The 19,459-nt window shown below is 40.5% G+C and overlaps 1 long non-coding RNA gene across 1 annotated transcript in view; it reads left to right on the top strand.

The window, feature by feature from the left end:
- The first annotated feature begins 2,724 nt into the window (after positions 1–2,724).
- The window catches only part of LOC145524164 (uncharacterized), a 29,107-nt gene continuing 12,372 nt past the window's right edge, over positions 2,725–19,459 (top strand). Inside the window, exons 1-2 of the long non-coding RNA XR_014067268.1 lie at positions 2,725–3,182; positions 7,729–7,859. This is a non-coding gene — a long non-coding RNA (uncharacterized LOC145524164). The remainder of the gene's footprint in view (positions 3,183–7,728; positions 7,860–19,459) is intronic.

Genomic DNA, 19,459 nt, shown 5'->3' with positions numbered 1-19,459 from the left:
AACAAAGATCATGGTATCTGGTCCCATCACTTCATGACAAATGGATGGGGAAACAATGGAAACAGCGTGGGACTTTATTTTCTTGGGCTCCAAAATCACTGCAGATGGTGACTGCAGCCATGAAATTAAGACACTGCTCCTTGGAAGAAAACCTATGACAAACCTAGACAGCATTTTAAAAAGCAGAGACATTACTTTATTGACAAAGGTCCGTCTAGTCAAAGCTATGGTTTTTCTAGTAGTCATGTATGGATGTGAGAGTTGGACCATAAAGAAAGCTGAGCACTGAAGAATCGATGCTTTTGAACTGTAGTGTAGAGGAAGACTCTTGAGAGTTCCTTGGACTGCAAGGAGATTAAACCAGTCAATCCTAAGTGAGATAAATCCTGAATATTCATTCGAAGGACTGATGCTGAAGCTGAAACTCCAATACTTTGCCACCTGAAGCAAAGAACTGACTTCTTGGAAAAGACCCTGATGCTGGGAAAGATTGAAGGCAGGAGGAGAAGGGGACGACAGAGGATGAGATGGTTGGATAGCATCACTGACTTGATTAACATGAGTTTGAGCAGGCTCCAGGAGTTGGTGATGGACAGAGAAGCCTGGCATGCTTCAGTCCATGGGGTCGCAAAGAGCAGGACACAAATGAGCGACTGAACTGACAGGCTGACTGAGGAAAGCTTTCCTCCATTAGGGATCACCACAAAAGTAACAGTAGTATCACCACCACCAAGAACAAATTCTTCCATGGCACTTTCCAGGTGTCTTACATTATTCTAAGAACTTTAATTGTTGTTGTTGTTCAGTCGCCTGCCAATGCAGGAACACAGGAGATGTGGGTTTGATCCTTGGGTTGGGAAGATCCCCTGGAGTAGAAAAGGTCAGCCCACTCCAGTATTCTGCCGTGAAAAATCCCATGGACAGCCTGGTGGGCTAAAGTCCAAAGGGTCGTAAAGAGTCAGACATGACTGAGTGAATAAGCACAACCACTTTAATATATTCATTCCCAAGGAGATGCCTCTGAGGAGAAGGGTGTTACTATTATCCCCTCTAGGGTTACTAGGCTGCCTCCTCCATGAGACTGAGTTCTTGGGGACAGTGAATGCTCTGTTTATCACTGAATTCCTCAGGACCTAACACAGTGCTTGGCCAAGCAAGGGCCTCAGTAAATGTGGAATGAATCATTTGTATGAACTATCTATTTTTTGAAAGTCAGTGGATTCCCTTGCATTTAAAGGAAGCAACAGGAATATTGGATGCTACCCCAAAGCCTCCCAGAGCAACCAAAACCCAGGCATCCCCTCCCTCGCATGGAACCACCTAACCCAAAGCCCTGCAGTCTACCACCTCTTAAAACCTCAGCACAGAAATCTTCAGAGGATAATGGTGTGTAGAAATAACGATATGTGCAGGACTTGGGATGGACCCCATTTTGACTAACATTTATTTTCACAAACGACAATGCTCGAGGGGCTCTTTATAGCCCCTCTGGCTGATCCAATGTATTAGGTCTCTTTGTTGTTCCCTTATTAATAGTGAACAGAAATGTAAGACCGAAAACTGCCTGTCCATCCTTGTGAGCAAGAAATCCTCCCATATAATGGATATGAGACCCATCCCTGGGACCCTGCCTTCCAGATTACCTGCAGACTGTCAAGTATTTGTATCTATCTACCTATACCTCTGTCTAGTCACCTATCTATCTCCATCTACTTCTTACACACATTCCATGATCCCGACAGAAACAAGGTTGTTTGTAATAAAGATGGAGTGAAGTTTCGAAGCCAAAGATAGATCCTGCACTCTAGAGATTTTTCCTGTTCAGGGGCAGAGCAGAGTGTCCTGGGAGAGAGGAAGACTTAGTGGACCAGCTTGGATGGAACCTGCTCTCAGATCCCTGATCCTGAGACCCCAGAAGTGACAAAGTACAATAGAAGCTGCTGCTGAGGCCATTACCCTAGAGGTTGTTCCTTCCCAAGCTCAGGATTCTGGCTAAAGTATGGCAGGAATCACATCCCACTAGAAGGAAGCACAGAGGATGCTCTGCCTCCCAGGGGCATGGGCTGGGAGTGGGAAAGAGTTGGGGGGCACTGGGTCTGAGCCAAGTTTTCCCAGGCTGGGGTTCAGCGCATGCATTTCCTTGCTCTGTACTTGGTAGGAATCCTTGTCACCTCCAAAGCTTGGGCCACCTTTGCTGCAGTTACCCATGATGTGGATTTGTTTAGTACTGTGAGAATTTTCGGCAGATCGGAAGCCCTTATGGGTGTATCTCAGCGAGGCTGTGAGTTCCCCTGGGCTGTCCCCTCCTCTCCCTGCCTGCCAGCGCTGGGTTTCTTCTTTTCTTTTCAAGTAGATGCCTGGTCACCCCTCCCCTCTCTCCTTCCTTCCTTTTCTTTTAAAATAGTATCCACTGACTCAAGGAGGAGGGGCTTCTGCGCTGCTGGTAAAGGTCCGTTTTTTGAGGAGGTGCTGGCTATATGGTATGACCAGTTTGTGAACAGTCACCATGCTGTCCGCTCACTGGTCCCTTTTCTGTGTGTGTGTGTTATATGCCAATGAAAGTTCAAAAAATAATATTTACCTAAAATTATTTTTACTTGAAAATGTCTCAAATTTAAGCAACTTCCCCTATTTTCTTAAATTTTTTTTTGTTTGTTTTTTTTCTTCCCTTTTCCTCCCATATTCTTGTAGACTCTTATCTCCATCTAAATCTTGATATTTCAGTTGGAGGCCAGTGCTGAACCATCATGTCTGCTCCTCACAAGCAGTGACCTCTGCCCAAATGCTCCATCTTTATGTAGGAGGGCCATCAGGCTGGGCAGAATGTCATAAAGGAAACATACTTTCATGTGGACTAATTTGGAGGAAAAGGGGTCTCTGATCCAAGCTGCTGTGTGGAATTCTACTTAAATATTCATTGACTTGTGCATTCATTACCATTTATTCATGAGTTCATTTAACATTTGTTATCGAATATCATCTGAGTACTGGCACATGGATCCCTGTCTGCAAGGAGCTTGAAACCTATCAAGCAGAGAAGATGTCTACTTGTCACCATCACACAGCAGGAACATGAGTTGGACCCTCAGAGTCACACAGGGAAAGAAGAATGGGAGTTCAGAGCAGGAGGCAATCTTTTCCAGCTGAGCCTTCCAGAAGGATGGCCTCAATCGGCATGGCAGGTAGAACATGTAAGGCTCACAGGCAAAGGTACAAGAAAGAGCAGTCTAGCAAAAGAAATAATATATAGCAGTTAAAGTTCAGAAGAGTGAAATTTCCTTATTAGTCCGGAAAGGGAGAAGAGGCCGAGAGAGGGTGGGTGGTGACCAAGTCATGGTATTCCTGCCGGGACACTGGCAGGAAGCATTCTGGAGGAGTTGTTGAACCACTGGGAAGAGCCAAGCTGAACAGGGTGGGTGGGAGTAGGGGCAGGATTAGAGTACACCCCTAGGCTTTCTTATTTTGATTGACAGCTTTATTAAAGTTTACTTTGCAAACCATCCTCTTCAGTTTTAACCTTACACATGGTTCTCTAAGGCAAATGCGACCGTCCTGATGTATTCATTAAGGTATGCTGTGTCCTAATTAACACAGGGAAGCCTGGCATGCTGTGCAGTCCATGGGCTCGCAAAGAGTCAGATACAGCTGAGCAACTGAACTGAAATGAAGTGTCCTAATTGCTGTAACAAAATCTCAGTGGTTTCTTTCTTTCTCACATCATAGTCCCAAGCTGGTTGGGTGGGGGAGGTGATATTCTAAGCATTCATTTAGGACACAGCTACTTCCAGTTAGTGTTGCTGCTTTCCTCTTGTGTCTTGAGTCCTCCATTGGGTCTGAGAAGGGCTCACATCTCATGTGCCATATTTCATTGGGCAGAAGTCTGTCACATGACCCACCTTATGCCAAGGGTGATTGGGAAATACAGCCTATCCTTGTGCCCAGGGAGGTTAGTGGGTTGCGGATAAGTTTGGCCAAGACAGCATTACATTTGCAATGACATATTAGGATAGGATTTGATGAGCATGATAAAAAAACTTCAATGCTATTGTGCGTCTAATTTCATGTGTTATACATTATTTCTGTCATGAGATGCTTAGAATATGGCCTGTCAGCTGTAGGCAGTCATTGATGTTGTGATTACATCTCTTTTCTATGTTGTGTGGTTAGTGATAACTGAAGACTTTTACAAAACCAGAAACTGGCAGTTCTCCCTCTTGCTGTCTCCAAATTCCTCTATAATAATTCAGTTCCTCCTTTACTTACTGGGAAATTCTCTTGTAATTACACAGGGCAGCAGTTACACACTAATCCAGCAGTTACGCAGAAAAGAACAGAGAGAGATTAATAGATTGCTAAGGAATTATATTGGCTGACTTTGCCATTGCTGAGAACAACCAAAAAATTCACGTTTGAAGTATTTTGTCCATTTATCCTACTACCCCATCACTGTTAAAGCTTATATCTCATAATAAATGTTTATTTGTATAAACTTCAAAAGGAAAATTATTTTTTACTAAAAGTTTATACGTGTCATTAACAGGGTAGGGGATTGGTGGAAGGTCTGGGTCATGTAGTCGTTTGAAGAGCAGACTGATAGAGGCTCTGCTATCTCCAACATGGGGCTTTTTAGGTTGCCATCAACATCCAGCCAGGAGATGAGCGCATCAGATGGTGCGGGACATATTTGTGGGTTGGACCTGAAAGTGGTAAAGGTCATTTCCATCTACATTTCTTTGATCAGAACTCAGTCATGTAACCACACCTAGCGCAAGGATCTGAGAAAGACAGGCTCTGTAGCAACTCAGCAACTCTCTTCTATGTGGTGTAAGGAGAGTCATCAGTCTGGTGAGCGAGTTGTCTCTGCCATAGTGGGGCTACCAGCTTCTCTTTAAACTTGCATAGAGCACCCTGGGTCTGCCAAAAGGAGATGTACTAGGGATGCTGGCTTTAAGAAACAATGGAGACCTTGAGTGAATACAATGGTCCTAAAAGACCAAAATGCTTTGTTGTTGGACTGACAATATAAGTTTATTGAATTGATACTCTGAATTCCAAACAGGGGGATAGATAAAGTCAACTGTTATGTGGTGCAAAAGTCCAAAGGAGGTAAAATGCAAAATCAGATATGATAGTCATTAGAGCTGGTGACAAACACTCCAGCTGGATGGTAAGACAATACTCCCCACCTGCTTTGAAGTTAGGATGATCACTGATTTGCTTTGACCAATGAAATGTGCGCAGGAGTGTGTCATAAGTTACCATATTTCCTTCCCTGTGCTGTGGAGAACTTGGAAGGACATGTTGAGTTGAAATCTTGTCAGCTTGCCCCTGAAAGACTGGGATGAGCAGAACTCCCCTGGTTACTTGTGATGAGCATGGTGGGTCAAGCTGCTGAAATCTTGAAGTGATTTGTAACTACAGTTCAACCTGGTATGTTCTATTACATCAGGTAAAGGTTCTTCTTGAAAAAAATAGGCTGACATAAGATTTCGCATCAGATTTTAAAAAGTTAAACTTAACTTTATGGGACTGGAAATCTAAAGTTGCTTTGGGTGGAAGATTTTGCTGACATCAACTTTAAGTGACACAAATCAATCATATTTATTCATTAAAATACAATATTCAATTTGAAAATGCTTCAAAAGTGATGCTATAAAATTCATTATTATATAAAAGATCAAAGAGCAAACATTTTATCTAATGTTTAAGGTACACAGTTATAAATACTTGCTAATTTCTTTTTCCAGCTGTTTTAAAGTAAGATAATTATCAGAGGGTTAGATGTAGATTTTAGTAAAAGATTACATGTAATTCTTTTCTGTCTTTTTTCATGCTACTGTTCCTCTTTCCCCTCAGAGATTTTGTGCAGCTTTTCTTAGAACCTCCTCCTTTTTAATGGTATTGAAATAACTAGAATTAATACCAAAAAATCTTTTTCTTCTTTTGCTTCCTCAGTTCTGCTTTGAAAATTCTATGATTACCATATTTAAATTGCCATATCAGTCTATTGCCACCAGTGCCAAGATTTACCATGGATGCCTTATATCCTCTGCCCCAATATGACTCATGATGATCAAAGATGATGACGATACTAAGCTGTGTGCATCCACCTCAGTGTGAGACAGTAGGTCATGAGGCTTTCCTATCTCATAGGACAGCAGGAAGTTCAGCGTTTGGTAGGAAACAGGAGGGGATATACTAGTGTTTCCCAAAGGTCAGACAACATCAGAACTCTCCGGGAGACTTGTTCAAAATATGGATTCTTAGCTTCACTCCTGTCTCCCTGAATCAACACATCCAGAAAAAGAAACTGGGAATATGCATTTTAAACTGTCTCTCCAGTTTGAAGCTGGTGAACAGATGAGTCCATCTCAGCAAAGGCCATAGAGGACGCCGGAGGCTAACACATAGGGCAACCGGCCCTCCCTTCCCTTCCTCCAAAAAAATGTATAGCAAATGCCCCAGAGCCATCCTGCTAATAGGAGAGGAAGTTGATTATTTATTCCTCATTGGTTGAGGGTTGCTCCTGGCCACATAAGTTCTTTGGCATGTCAGGCCTGTGTTATGTTTGGGGTGAGCATGCTCTGGGGTAGAAAGACACAGGCACCTGTGGCTGGAAGCTGTTGGTGTGTGTGTAGGAACTATTTCCTGAAGACCTTGGGGGTGGGCAAGAGTATATGACTGGGTCACTGACAGTGTCTGCTATATCTAAGTTAAATCTCATCTTTTATTGTCACTGTTTTTGCTCTTTTTGGCAAAAAGTTACCTCTTGTTCTGGGCTTATGTTACCAGCTGGAACTGTCTATTTTGATCCCAACTGTATGATCAGTGGTAGCCTGTGATACATTTTGAAAGCCCTGCCTTACAAATTAATTCTAAAGATATCTGTTCATCTTACGTTTCAGAAAACAATGGTTTCAAAAATATCTGACCTATGAGTGATGTAAAGTCTACGTATAGGATGAAGCATAGACAGGACATTTGATGGCCAAGTCAGACTTTGTGATTAGACCTGTCACTAGTGACCAGTGGTGGTCTCAGTCAAATCTAGCACCCTACGCTTATATATTATGTGACAGGCCATCATGCTAATAAAATGGAAATGAACTGAAAGGTAGTTGACTCATTTAAGTAAACATTTAATGAGCCCTTGTTGTGGCTTATAATAAAGAGCACAGTGAAGGTGATTTTAGAATCATAGAATTTTAGAGCTGCTGGGAATTATAAAATATGTACTAGAAGTCTGTTTCCTGTATGGGACTAGGAGCATGGGCTTAGGAACCAGACTCCTTGGATCTAAATCCCAGTTCCAATGCTTGCAAGCCTGCCTTGGGCAATTTACCTTATATTTTTGAGTCTCAGTTTATTTTATATAGTTGTTGTTTAGTTGCTAAGTTGTATCTGACTCTTTTGCGACCCCATGGATGGTAGCCTGCCAGGCTTGTCTGCCTATGAGATTTTCCAGGCAAGACTACTGGAGTGGGTAGCCATTTCCTTTTGCAGGGGATCTTCCTGACTCGGGGATCAAACCCGCATCTCCTGCATTGGCAGGTGAATTCTTTACCACTGAGCCACCTGGGAAACCCTCTATATATTAGTACCTACCTCATAAAATTTTAAGGATTAAGTGAGTGAATGAATATACGTAAAGCTCATAAAACAGTGCCTGGAACATGGTAAAGCAGTAAGTAAATTTTAGCCATTAACTAGTTCTATCCTGTTTTACAGATGAAGGAAATCCAGCCCAGAGATGCCTAGTGACCTTCCCAAAGAGTTGAGACTGGAACTCATGTCTCCTCATTTCCAGAGCAATTTGTTTTCAGTATAAGTTGTAGAATGATGGCAGACAAACTCTAAAGGTGAGATCTTTATTATTATTTGAAAGATAACGTGGATAACATTTTGAGGGCAATTTAAGAAATCATAAATCTAGTATAACATAGTACATCCTATCTGTGAACATTAAATGTAGAAAGAATGAAAAGTAATGCATGGGGATTACCATGATATCAAATTATAATAGAAGCTTCCTGAAAGAGAAGAGCCTGAGCCTAGTGCCTTTAGGAAGCATTGCATTTTGTTGAGAAGATGAACTGGGAAGAAAAGGGCACGATGGCAGCAATGGCCCGGTGTGTGTGAAGCAGCAGCTCATGAGGAGATGAGCTGTGTTGTAAACTGAGTTTCCCACTGGGGGCTTGCAAGCAGGGTTCAGGTGTATGTTCTGTTTGGTCTATGGAGTTTGACAAAAATCTGAGTTGGCTACTTTATCTGTCAAGGTTCTACAGAGAAACAGAACCAAGTATATGTATGTATTATAGATTCTACTTCACTTCTAGCGATCGGTCTATTCAAATTATTTCTTCTTGATTCAGTTTTGGGGGGAATGTATACTTATAGAAAATTGTCCATTTCTTCTAGGCTGCTGAATTTGTTGGCAAATAATTGTTCATAGTGTTCTCTTATGGTTTTTTGTATTTCTGCAGTTTCAGTTGATATTTCTCCTTTTTCATGTATTTTGTTTATTTAAGAATATGTACATATGTGTGTGTTTGTGTGTGTATATATAAAGAGATTGATTGGTTTTTAAGAATTGGTTCATGTGATCATGGGGGTGGTATCTGAAATCTGTAGGGCAGACCGACTGACTGGAAATTCATGAGATTTCCATGTTACATTTTTGAAGCAGAATCCTTCATTCCTCCTCTCCAGGAAATGTAGGTTTTTTGCTCTTAAGGCCTTCCACTGATTGTATGGATCCCTCCCACATTATTGAGAGTAATCTCCTTTGCTTAAAGTCAAGTGATTGTAAATGTTAGCCACATCTACAAAATCTCTTCACAACAACACCTAGACCAGTGTTTGATTAAACAATGGGACACAACAGCCTAGTCAAGCTGACACATAAATTAACCATTACAGCTACAAACATCAAGAGATTTGATTTTATAAGGAAGAGTCAGATTTCTAGCTTGTTTGGAAACTATCTGGCAACTCTGGGCCTGTAAGTTCTTTGGATGAGGCTGAACTTCTGAGTTGCCTCAATCTCCATCCTGTCCATGGGTAATTTGGGCTTGTGTCCTGAACCCTAAGCAGGGTAGAAAAACCTGAGTTTGGTAAAGAAAGACAAGGCTTTGTCATGGGGGACACTGGATCTAAGTTCAGGAGATAATCCCAGGTATTACAGCAGCAAGAGAGGAGCTTAGAGACTTTCAGATCAGTGATCTATCTATGGAGGCTGCTTGGCAAGGGGAAGAGGCAGTGGTGGGAGTGGTAGGATCTGGTTTCTTTGTGTACTTTAATCTAGAAGCTCTCCCTAAATCTGACTTATGCTTGAGGCTGCTCAAAAGTTTGAAAATCACTCCTGAAGATCTGCATGGCCATTTTACAACTGAAGAAACTGTAGCCCAGATTCAGTTTGGTTTTCATGTGACAGGTGATAGAAAGCCTTTGATTGCTTTTTTCTTAAAAATTGCAGTATATTTGATTTACAATGTTGTGTTAGTTTCAGGTATGAAGCGAAACAATTCATATATATATATATATACTCTTTACTAAATTATTACAAGGTATTGAATATAGTTTCCTGTGCTATATAGTAGGACCTTGTTCTCTACCTATTTTGTATATAATAGCTTGTATCTTTTAATTCCAAACCCCTAATGTATCCCTCTCCCCTTTGGTAACCATAAATTTGTTATCTCTATAAAGATAAGAATAGAAATAAAAATATAAGATTATAAGAAAATGAGAAAGATAAGAAAATATAAGAAAATAAGAATACAAGATTATATTCTTATAAGAACAGAAATGTCTATTTCTGTTTTGTAAACAAGTTCATTTGTATCAATTTTTTAGATTCCATATGTAAGTGATATCATATGGTATTTGTCTTTCTCTGACTTACTTTATTTAATATGATAATCTCTAGGTCCACTCATGTTGCTGCAAATGGCATTGTTTCATTCTTTTATGGTTGAATAGTATTCTACTGTATATATATACAGTAGAGACACACACAAACACACAAACATATATGTATATACACCACATCTTCCTTATCTGTTTGTCTATTGATGGGCACTTGGATTACTTCCATGTCCTGGCTGTTGCAAGTATGGCTGCTATGAACATTGTGGTGCATGTATCCTTTTGAATTAGAGTCTTCTCTGGATATATGCCCAGGAGTGGGATTGCTGGAATATATTGTAAGAAAACCTCTGATGACTCTTAAGCATGAAAAGCCATGCCATCATATATAAGGTTCATCTGGCAAGAAATAACTGAAGCAGTGAGAGATTGGGAGCAGGAGGGCTGTGAAGAAACCATCTCACTCTCCATGTTGGAGTACTCACAGTCTAGACCAGGTAGTGGTTCTGAAAATAAAGAGCAGGAGTGGTAATTGGAGACAGGCCAGAGATAAGTAACAAAGGGGTAGGCAGAGGCAAAGGAATCTCCAAGGTATCAAGGTATCATCCTGGTTGAGGATCAGTAAGAAAATGATACTGGTGGCAGGAATTGGAAAACTTGAAAAGGATTCCATTGAAGGGCCAACTTCTTTCATATCACTTACTGTATTTGGGCTGCATGTTGATTTTTGACCGGTCTTAACTGACTTCATCCATTCCATGAAACAAATTAACGTCTTTGTCTCTAAGGATTTGTTGACAGCAGGTGCCAGGCGAAATCTAGTATTTGATGGGAACAACAGAAAATTTTATAATATTATCAGTGTGCTATGTACACTTACACTTTAGATTCTAAAAGATTTATTTAAAGACTTTAAAGTCTTAATGCTTACAGATAAATGATAAACTTTAAATACGTAGAAGATAAGCCTATGTAATATTAAATAACTTAAATTCTCATTAAAGAAAGTGTATGAAATAAATAATGTACATTTAACCTCTGTGATGAATTGTAGAAATAGCTTTAATTAGCTTTGGTGTGGCTGCCTTTATGCTGTTATGTCTATTAACACCTACCATGTGTGAAAGTGTTAGTTGCTCAGCCATGTCTGATTCTTTGCCACCCCATGGATTGTAGCCCACCAGGCTCCTCTGTCCATGGAATTCTCCAGGCAAGAATACTGGAGTGTGTAGCCATTCCCTTCTCCAGGGGATCTTCCCGAGCCAGGGATTGAACCTGAGTCTCCTGCATTGCATGCAGATTCTTTACCATCTGAGCCACCAGGGAAGCCCCAGCACCTACCACAGTGCCCTTCAATTAACAACTTAATTTTAATAAAATTTAATCTTAATGTAATATAATTATAATACAATATGTATTTTATTATTGAACTGGTCTTGTGCTCAATCTGGATTAAACTCAGCCCAATTTCATCCTTAGATAATTCTTAAATAGTCTTTTTCAAAGTGCTTTGTTTATATATATATATAATTCAGTTTATATATATATAATTCAATACAAAGGAATTCTCTAAGTTGACCACTGACCACTTAAACAAGCAGCATCTTTACTAATACATTGTATATATGCCATATTGTATATAGCATATATGTTATATATGCTTATGTTCTGTATAACAACATCATTGAAAGAATATGTAAACTATAAGACCAGTTAGAAGACTATAGGAGAATAGAGAAGCAGACGAGACAAGGATGAGTTTGAGAGGATGAAGACTGAAGACTGGATTTTAGGAGAAGACTACAGTTAGGGACAGAAGAAAAAGGAAAATCTAGCCACTCATAGAAATAAAGAAGAAATACGTAGTGAAACAGGAGAACCTGGTATCAGAGAAACCAAAGGAAAAGAGCTTTCCAGGAGAGGGTAAAGGTAGATGGTAGCTAACAGGTGAGAGGCAGCCAGTGCGAATGAAGGGATCATTGAATTTGGTCAGGACGTGTTTGGTCCTGATGTGGAGAGAACAGTTTCAGGGGCTGATAGTTGTCAAATCGAGATGACAGTGGATAGGTGAGGATGAAAGACATTGGTTGAAATTCAAAGAAAGTTTTGAGCATCTTTAGCCAAGTATTCTCTGCTGGGTCTGTTGAAGAGCCTCATTACCTCAATTAATGACTGATATAAACCTTTTAAGTGTCTATTCATACTCAAAACAAAGACGGCATTTTGTTGTTGTTGTTACATACCCAAGACAGGAGTTCATTAGTCAGGGAGCAGACAGCCTAATGATCTGCCCAGGTAGTTTGTAGTTGTGGTATTATTAAAATGGCTTGGATTAATATCCCCTTTACCACAGATTTATCTGTTCACAGAGACAACAGAGACTGTCAACTACAGAAATAAAATTTTGATCTCTAGATCTATGGATCTAAGAGAAGATCCATAGCAGAAAACAAGCCTGGCAGAAAACAAGGAATCAAGTCATAGAAATTACAGCAAATTCTCTAAATTGTAACTGATGCTAAACAGTATGAGTCACCATGGGACCATTTTAGAAACTCCTTGGGGGACCCCCTCACCACCTCTCCTATCACAAGCTTTCAGCTGTATCTGAATCTGTCGGCCATTCTCTCTCTTGAAAATATCCTGCCTTGGTTCGTCTGACACCAGCTCTTGTCTAGTTCTCTTCCTCTCTGACTGTCCCCAAGTCTCCTGGATTGCTTTTTCTCTGGCAGCCCTATAAAGGGTGCTTTCTCCTCCCAGATACAGTCACCACCTCTCTTCTTTCTTGATGCCTTTTCCTGGAAGATCTCATATCCTCCTATGGCATCACCTGTTTCCTGTCCTCAGGTGATCTCAAATCTACCTGCTCTGTTCGTTTCTCCTAATCTTCATTTTTATATTCCCAGCTGCCTATTCAACAACTCCTTGAAGAGGCTTCCCAGGAACCTTGAATTCAGTATGTCGAAAATCAAACTTGCATCTCTTTACCCAATGCCTCATTCCCCTCCAAACCTATTCTCGTCATGGTTGAAGGCTGTAGCATCTACCCAGCCATTTGAGCTAGGAAACTTGGAGTGATCCCTGGTGTTTTCCTCTGCCTACCTCCCATTTCCCATTTGTCTCTGAATTGTGGCCACTGCCCTTTGACGTTTTTCTATTCATTCATTCATTTGTTCATTCAACAGATGCGTCTATTGTGTGCCAGGTACTGGGGTCACAGCAAGGAACAAGGCAGATAAAGTCCAAGTTCTTAAACAGGCAGTGGACAAATAACTATAAAATGGTAGCTGGTATTAAGCTCTAGGAAGAAAAGTGAAGCAGGGTAAGGAGAGAAAGACTCACAGAAAGGAGTTGCCATTTTAGAAACATTGATTAGAGAAGACTGCTCTGAGGAGGTCACAAAGGAAGAGACATCTGAATAAGAGAGGTAATGATCTCTGTGAGTGACTGGACATAATCTTGCTTTCGCATTCTTAGTGGCCCTGCCTGGATTCAGGCTTCATCACTGCTCCCCTGAGAGTTATTGGGTTCCATGTTTCAAATTTCATATTTCTTGCTCTCCTGTGAACTCTCATTTCTTCCTGGGCCTGGAACATTCACCACATGGTCCAATACATGGAACTCTTTCTAATGATCTGAACATACCACCCTCTTCACCTGCTTAGACTTGCTTTATATGTGTTCTTCCTTTTGCCTGGAATGCCCCCTTCCTAACACCTCTGCTGTCTGCTGCATATCTTTGTAAACAGCCTTAAATCCTTCCTCTTTGTGACCCTATGGACTGTAGCCTGCCAGGCTCCTCTGTCCTTGGGGATTCTCCAGGCAAGAATACTGGAGTGGGTTGCCATGCCATCCTCTACGGGATCTTCCCAACCCAGGGATCGAACACAGGTCTCCTGCATTGCAAGCGAATGCTTTACTGTCTGAGCCGCCAAGGAAGCCCCAAGCAAGGTAAATAAGAATAAATCATTGAATAAAAATTAGCTTTAATTTTTTTCCATTTTTGGGTGACATCTTTGAAATTCCCACAGAAGTTTTATTTTTCCCTCCTCAATACTGCCAAAGCAGTATTCTAGTATTATACTAGAATCGTCTGGAAGGGTGAGCACATTTTTTCTCTAAAGGACAAGTAAATAAATATTTTAGGCTTTGCGGGCCACATGGTATCTGTCAAAATGACTCAGCTCTGCCACTGTAGGTTGAGAGCGGCTGTAGACAATTGTAAATGAATAAGCATAGCTGTGTACCAATAAAAATTTATTTACAAAAACAGGCAGTGAGCTTCAGTTTGCCGACCCCTGATCTATTGTCATCTTGTTTTAGATTGTAATTATTAGTTGATTTTTCTACTTGTACAACTAAATTATGAGTTATTTGAGGATAAGTACCCAGAGACTGTGTATTACTCATTTCGGTGTCCTAGCTTGTGTTTTCCAAAGATGGGCTACCGTGACATCTCCCATCCCCATCTGCTTTTCTGCAGTGTAACCTTCCACTTCCCTTCTAGAGATGAGGTCTCATTCCCCTCCCTTGGATCTGGGGCTTCTTGGGACTTGCTTGTCACCATAGAACATTGTGGAGGTGAAGCAATTTCTGAGCCTCTCATAGCACTAGCTCTGGGGGATCTCCCCCTGGAAGTCTAGCTGCCATTCTGTCAGAAGCTCAGAACACATGGAGTGGCCACCTATGGATGTTCAGCTTGGCAGTTCCAGCTGAGTCCACATTTGAGTCTTCGAAGTTCAGGACCAGACAGGTGAGTCCAGAACTTCCTGGAATTTAAGCGCCCCTCCCCCTTTCATTATTTCCAGTTCCTCAGCTGAGGCACCAGATGTCCTGTTGCAGAGGGGAACTGTGGCCCCCAACTAGCCATAACCAAATTGTAGATTTGTGATGAAATAAATGATTGTTATTTTATTCTCTAAGTTATTTTTTAATAGATATAATTGGCACATTGTGTAAGTTTAAGGTGTACAACATGTTGAATTGTTACATTTATCTATTGCAAAATGTTGATGACTATAAATCAGGTCACATAATTACCATTTCTTTTTTTGTGGTGTGGATGTTTAAGATCTACTGCTTTAGCAACTTTCAAGTAGACAATACAGTATTATTAACTACAATCACCATGCTGTATGTGAGATTCCATTAAGCTTTGAGATGGTCTGTTACATAGCAAAAGATAATTGGAATATAACTCATGCTCTGAAGTTTTGGTTCTATTTTTAACATCAAAGCAATAACAAAATTAAGAACCAGAATGTCATATTGTCTTTGTGTGATTGTTGCCTTAAAATGTTTCTGTTTGTGATATATAGAAGTTTAAGTTAACATTAATGTAAATCCTAGGGACCTTAAACTAACATTTGGAGATGCTTAAACTAAAAATACATTTTCCAGGCAAGGTTGGAAGCCTTCTAACTAGGAGTCTGTCTTCCAAGCAGGTTCCCTCTAGTGGTTGTTTTGTTGTTGTTGTTGTTGTTGTTTTAATAGGATTGCTTGCTCACTCTCTTAGTTTTTTAAAAAATGTGGATCATTTTTAAAGTCCTTATTGAATTTTTTACAATATTACTTCAGATTTACTTTTTTTTTTTTGACTGCAAGGCATATGGGATTTAGCTCCCCTACCAGGAATCAAACCTGCATCCCCTGCCTTGAAAGGTGAAGTCTTAACCCCTGGACCACCAGGGAAATTCCTAGGCATCAAAGCTGTACCACAGGACTTGTTGATTAGCATAGGAGATGTTAGAAATAATATTTCACTGGTGGAATCCACAGTGTAAATAATATGTGGTTAGTTACAAAGACTTAATGGTTCCTACCTCCCTTGATTAAATAAGCCACAAGAATAAACAGGAACAACAGGAAAACATGTTTGGAGTTAGGACCAAAGATCTAGAATACCATTTGTCCTATGTTTCTTACTCAGCGGATGCCATCTGATAACCCTAGGATTATCACTGCCTCTGACTTAGAGGGCCCTCTTCTTGCAGTATGCTAATTGGAGTATGTTATTTAGGACAGAGAACAGGGACTTCTCTTCGAGTTACCAGGTTTTGCTCCTGATTATGAAGCTATTTCTACACAGGGCAACATTTGGTCTGAGATTTCTACTATAACATCCACCCAGTAGTGAGTTTGTAGAGGCAAGTGTCTTCCTTCTAATCTGACAGTTGTTGATTGATTAAATTAGCTTCAGTTGGTTTGCAACACTGAAATGTTGCTATCCCTGTCCTAGAAAGGTGAACTCAACTCCAACTTACATTGGGTTTCAAATTTCAGGAGAAAAGAAAGTTCTTTTTTGTCAGGCAGTGTATCGAATGGGGACAATTGCTGTTGATGATGTGACAGACAATATACTAGGAGGCATTTATGAATCAGCACCATTTCTGATTGTGTCTGTGACTTCCCCTGGAAGATGACACAGCACCACCTTGCCCAGGGTTGAAAATTGTGCCTCATGAATGATGACAGAGAGATTCATGAATAGTATCAGTTAGCACAGAAGAATCTCTTACATACCTTTGAGTGCCATTTTGTTTCACTTCACATGTTACTTGACAACAAATTTTGATTTGCAGACCTAATGGATGTGGAATTGGCATTGATCTTTCAGATGTGCTATTTATTTGAGAGCAGTGTAAGCAAAGAGGGCTACAGAGTGTGTTAATGGCCCTAAAGGAGATGCACTCCAATGTATGTAATTACCCATCAGTCAGCCCATACTGTTAAAAATTTTATTTTATTAAACTGTAGTTGATTTACAATGTGTTAATTTCTTCTGTACAGAAGTGATTCAGTCATACGTATATATACATTATTTTTTTTATTCTTTCCCATTGTGGTTTATCACAGGATATTGAATGTAGTTCCCTTTGCTACACAACAGGATATATAATAAGTTGCATTTGTTAATCCCAAACTCCCAATTCTTTGCTCCCCTATTTCCCCTCCCCCTTGGCAACCACAAGTCTGTTCTGTATGTCTGTGAGTCTGTTTTATAGATAAGTTCATTTGTGTTATATTTTAGATTCTACATATAAGTCATATCATATGATATTTGTTTTTCTCTGTCTGACTTTCTTCACTTAGCATGGTAATCTCTAGGTCCAACCATGTTGCTGCAAATGGTAGTATTTCAATCTTTTTTTATGGCTGAGTAGTATTCCGTTGTATATATGTACCACATCTTCTTTATCCATTCGTCTGTCAGTGGACATTTAGGCTGTTTCCATGTCCTGGTTATTGTGAACACTGCTGCTATGAACATGGGTGTGCGTGTATCTTTTTGAATTATAGTTCTGTCTGGATATATGCCCAGGAGTGGGATAATCAGCCCATCTTTAAGAGGCCTCCCTAGCTGCAAAGAACAGAGGGTCACCTAGTTTGTCACTGCTGGCATCAGTGGCTGCTTCTTCCTTGGATTCACAACTGTATCCTCAAAGTCTGCTGAGGTGTCCCCCAGGCATCTCAGTGGCCCAAAGCTGAACACCTCATTGCTTCTGCTCAAACCTCTTCTTCTTTCTGTGTTCCCTATGTCAATAAATGACACTGACATCTACTCAGAGGCATAAGTCAGAAATCTGGGGCTTCTCTTTGACCCTTCCTGCTTCTCACACACTGCACCTGACCAACCTCACTTTCTGTTGATTCTAACTACAAAATAGCTTTCAGAATACCTCCACTTAATTCTGCCCTGCAGCCACACCCCTGATCCAGGGAGCCCCCCTGTCATGCCTGGATGACCTAATACTACCTGATTTCCTGCATCCTCTTGCAGTAGGATATCATTTGGTTAAAAACATATATTTATTTTACTCCTACATTTTTCCTGTTCCCCTTTCCCCATTTAAGTATGTGTAGTAAAATCTACACTAAATATCTACGCTAATGAATTGGGAGAAGCAGAATCTAAAAAATTCAATAACTTAAACTGTGTGGGTTGAGTTATTTTACGAGTAATGAAACACCTAGGGTGAGTCCAGGTAGCTAGCTGGCCAGGAGTTCTGTGGATCTGCAGGACCATCTTGCTGGTAGTGGTTCATGATAGGTTTCCCATCAGTGTGGACCTTTCTGAGTGTTCTGTGCCCACCTAGGACTTCCAGGACTATACCAGTGGCTGTAGAAATTTCCAGGTCTGTTGCAGAAATCTACCCTCCTCCCTGCTCTCTCATTTGGGGTTGCCTGCCATCTTCCCATCTAGCCTTGCTCTTCCTTCCATGTCATTCCCTCACACGTCCTAGGAATTTTATGATCCGCTTATCCTTGTTTGAGGATGGGGGCTGGACGGAGGACTGAAGTTTATGGTAGTTGTGTTATGGCTGAATTAGGACCACAGAGGGTGGGGGTGAGGACAGCTCCCTGGTCACCCCAGCAATTGGTGGTCAGTCTTTGGACTAGTATCGTTATAGTTTGGTTATATATGATGTTAGGGAAATATGTTGATATTGATATTTACAAACAGTATTAAATTACATGTACATACTCAGTAAAAAACAAAGAAACAAGCAACAAAACCTATAAAACGTGGCTTGGTCAAAGTAATTAGCAACTTGTGAAAACTGCTTACAATTCATACATAATTGCTATGCAACAAAATATTAAATAGACACACCCAGAAAGATTCCAGATGTGCTTTTCTGCACAGTCTTGATAATGCTAAACTCAAGTCACAAATGCACAGTTATCAAAGTTTTTGCGCGTGTTGCCTGATTCTCTGCATAGAATAAATAGAAGTTGCACTCTCTGCAACTATGTTAAATTCTTAGCATTTATGTATCTTCATAGATATTTTGCCCTAGAAAGTTGGATGAGATGTTTGAAAATGGATACTCTGCTGTGGGCCAAACATGTGATGCCCTAGAAGTCCTATTGGAGCCCTTTAAAAGTGGGGGAAGAGATGGAGTGAAGCCAATGAGTGGGCCCAGGGCTACTGAAGAAGAGTAAGAGTCATCCCTATTATCTTAAGGACCAAAAATACCACCATGAGCATGAGTTCACACTAAATCCATGGAAGCAGAGATCACTAAGTGAACAATGTCTCTTGAGGTGTAGACTCTAGAATCAGTTCCTCAGAACTAACCCCAGAGAGAGCAATCCCATGAAGTTGTAATAGTATCGCCAGAGCCAGGACTATGCAGGCCTTGAAAGACGCATACCCAGTAAAATGAGACACTAGCTTTTTGATGATCTTGATTAACATACTTTTGGTGTCAGGAGTGACATAAAGATTTTGCTAAAGTAACAAGATGACTGAAGCTGTGGAGACTATATACCTGAAAACAGAAAGTATAAAAATGGAGGCATTCAGATTTTCTTACTAATTCCAGCTACTGCTTATAAAAACTGTCATCTTTTATTTCCTTGAGTGTTAGTCATGCTTCTAAAAGCGTTACTGGAAACTGCCTGCTGCCTGCATCGCTGCAAAATTCATAGGGCAGGAAAATGGAAACATAAGTGGTTGTCTTTTTTATTATAATTGATTTCAGAAAATTATATTGACCTCTACTCCAAAATGTGGGCCATTATCTATTTCTAAATCTGTCAGTTATGCTTGGGGTTTGACCTTTGACCTGGTGTCCTTTTTTGCCAC

Source organism: Giraffa tippelskirchi, chromosome 10 (assembly GCF_054371585.1).
Source record: "Giraffa tippelskirchi isolate mGirTip1 chromosome 10, T2T-mGirTip1v1.2.pri, whole genome shotgun sequence".
Taxonomy (NCBI): domain Eukaryota; kingdom Metazoa; phylum Chordata; class Mammalia; order Artiodactyla; family Giraffidae; genus Giraffa; species Giraffa tippelskirchi.
This window is presented reverse-complemented; position numbering and strand designations above follow the sequence as displayed.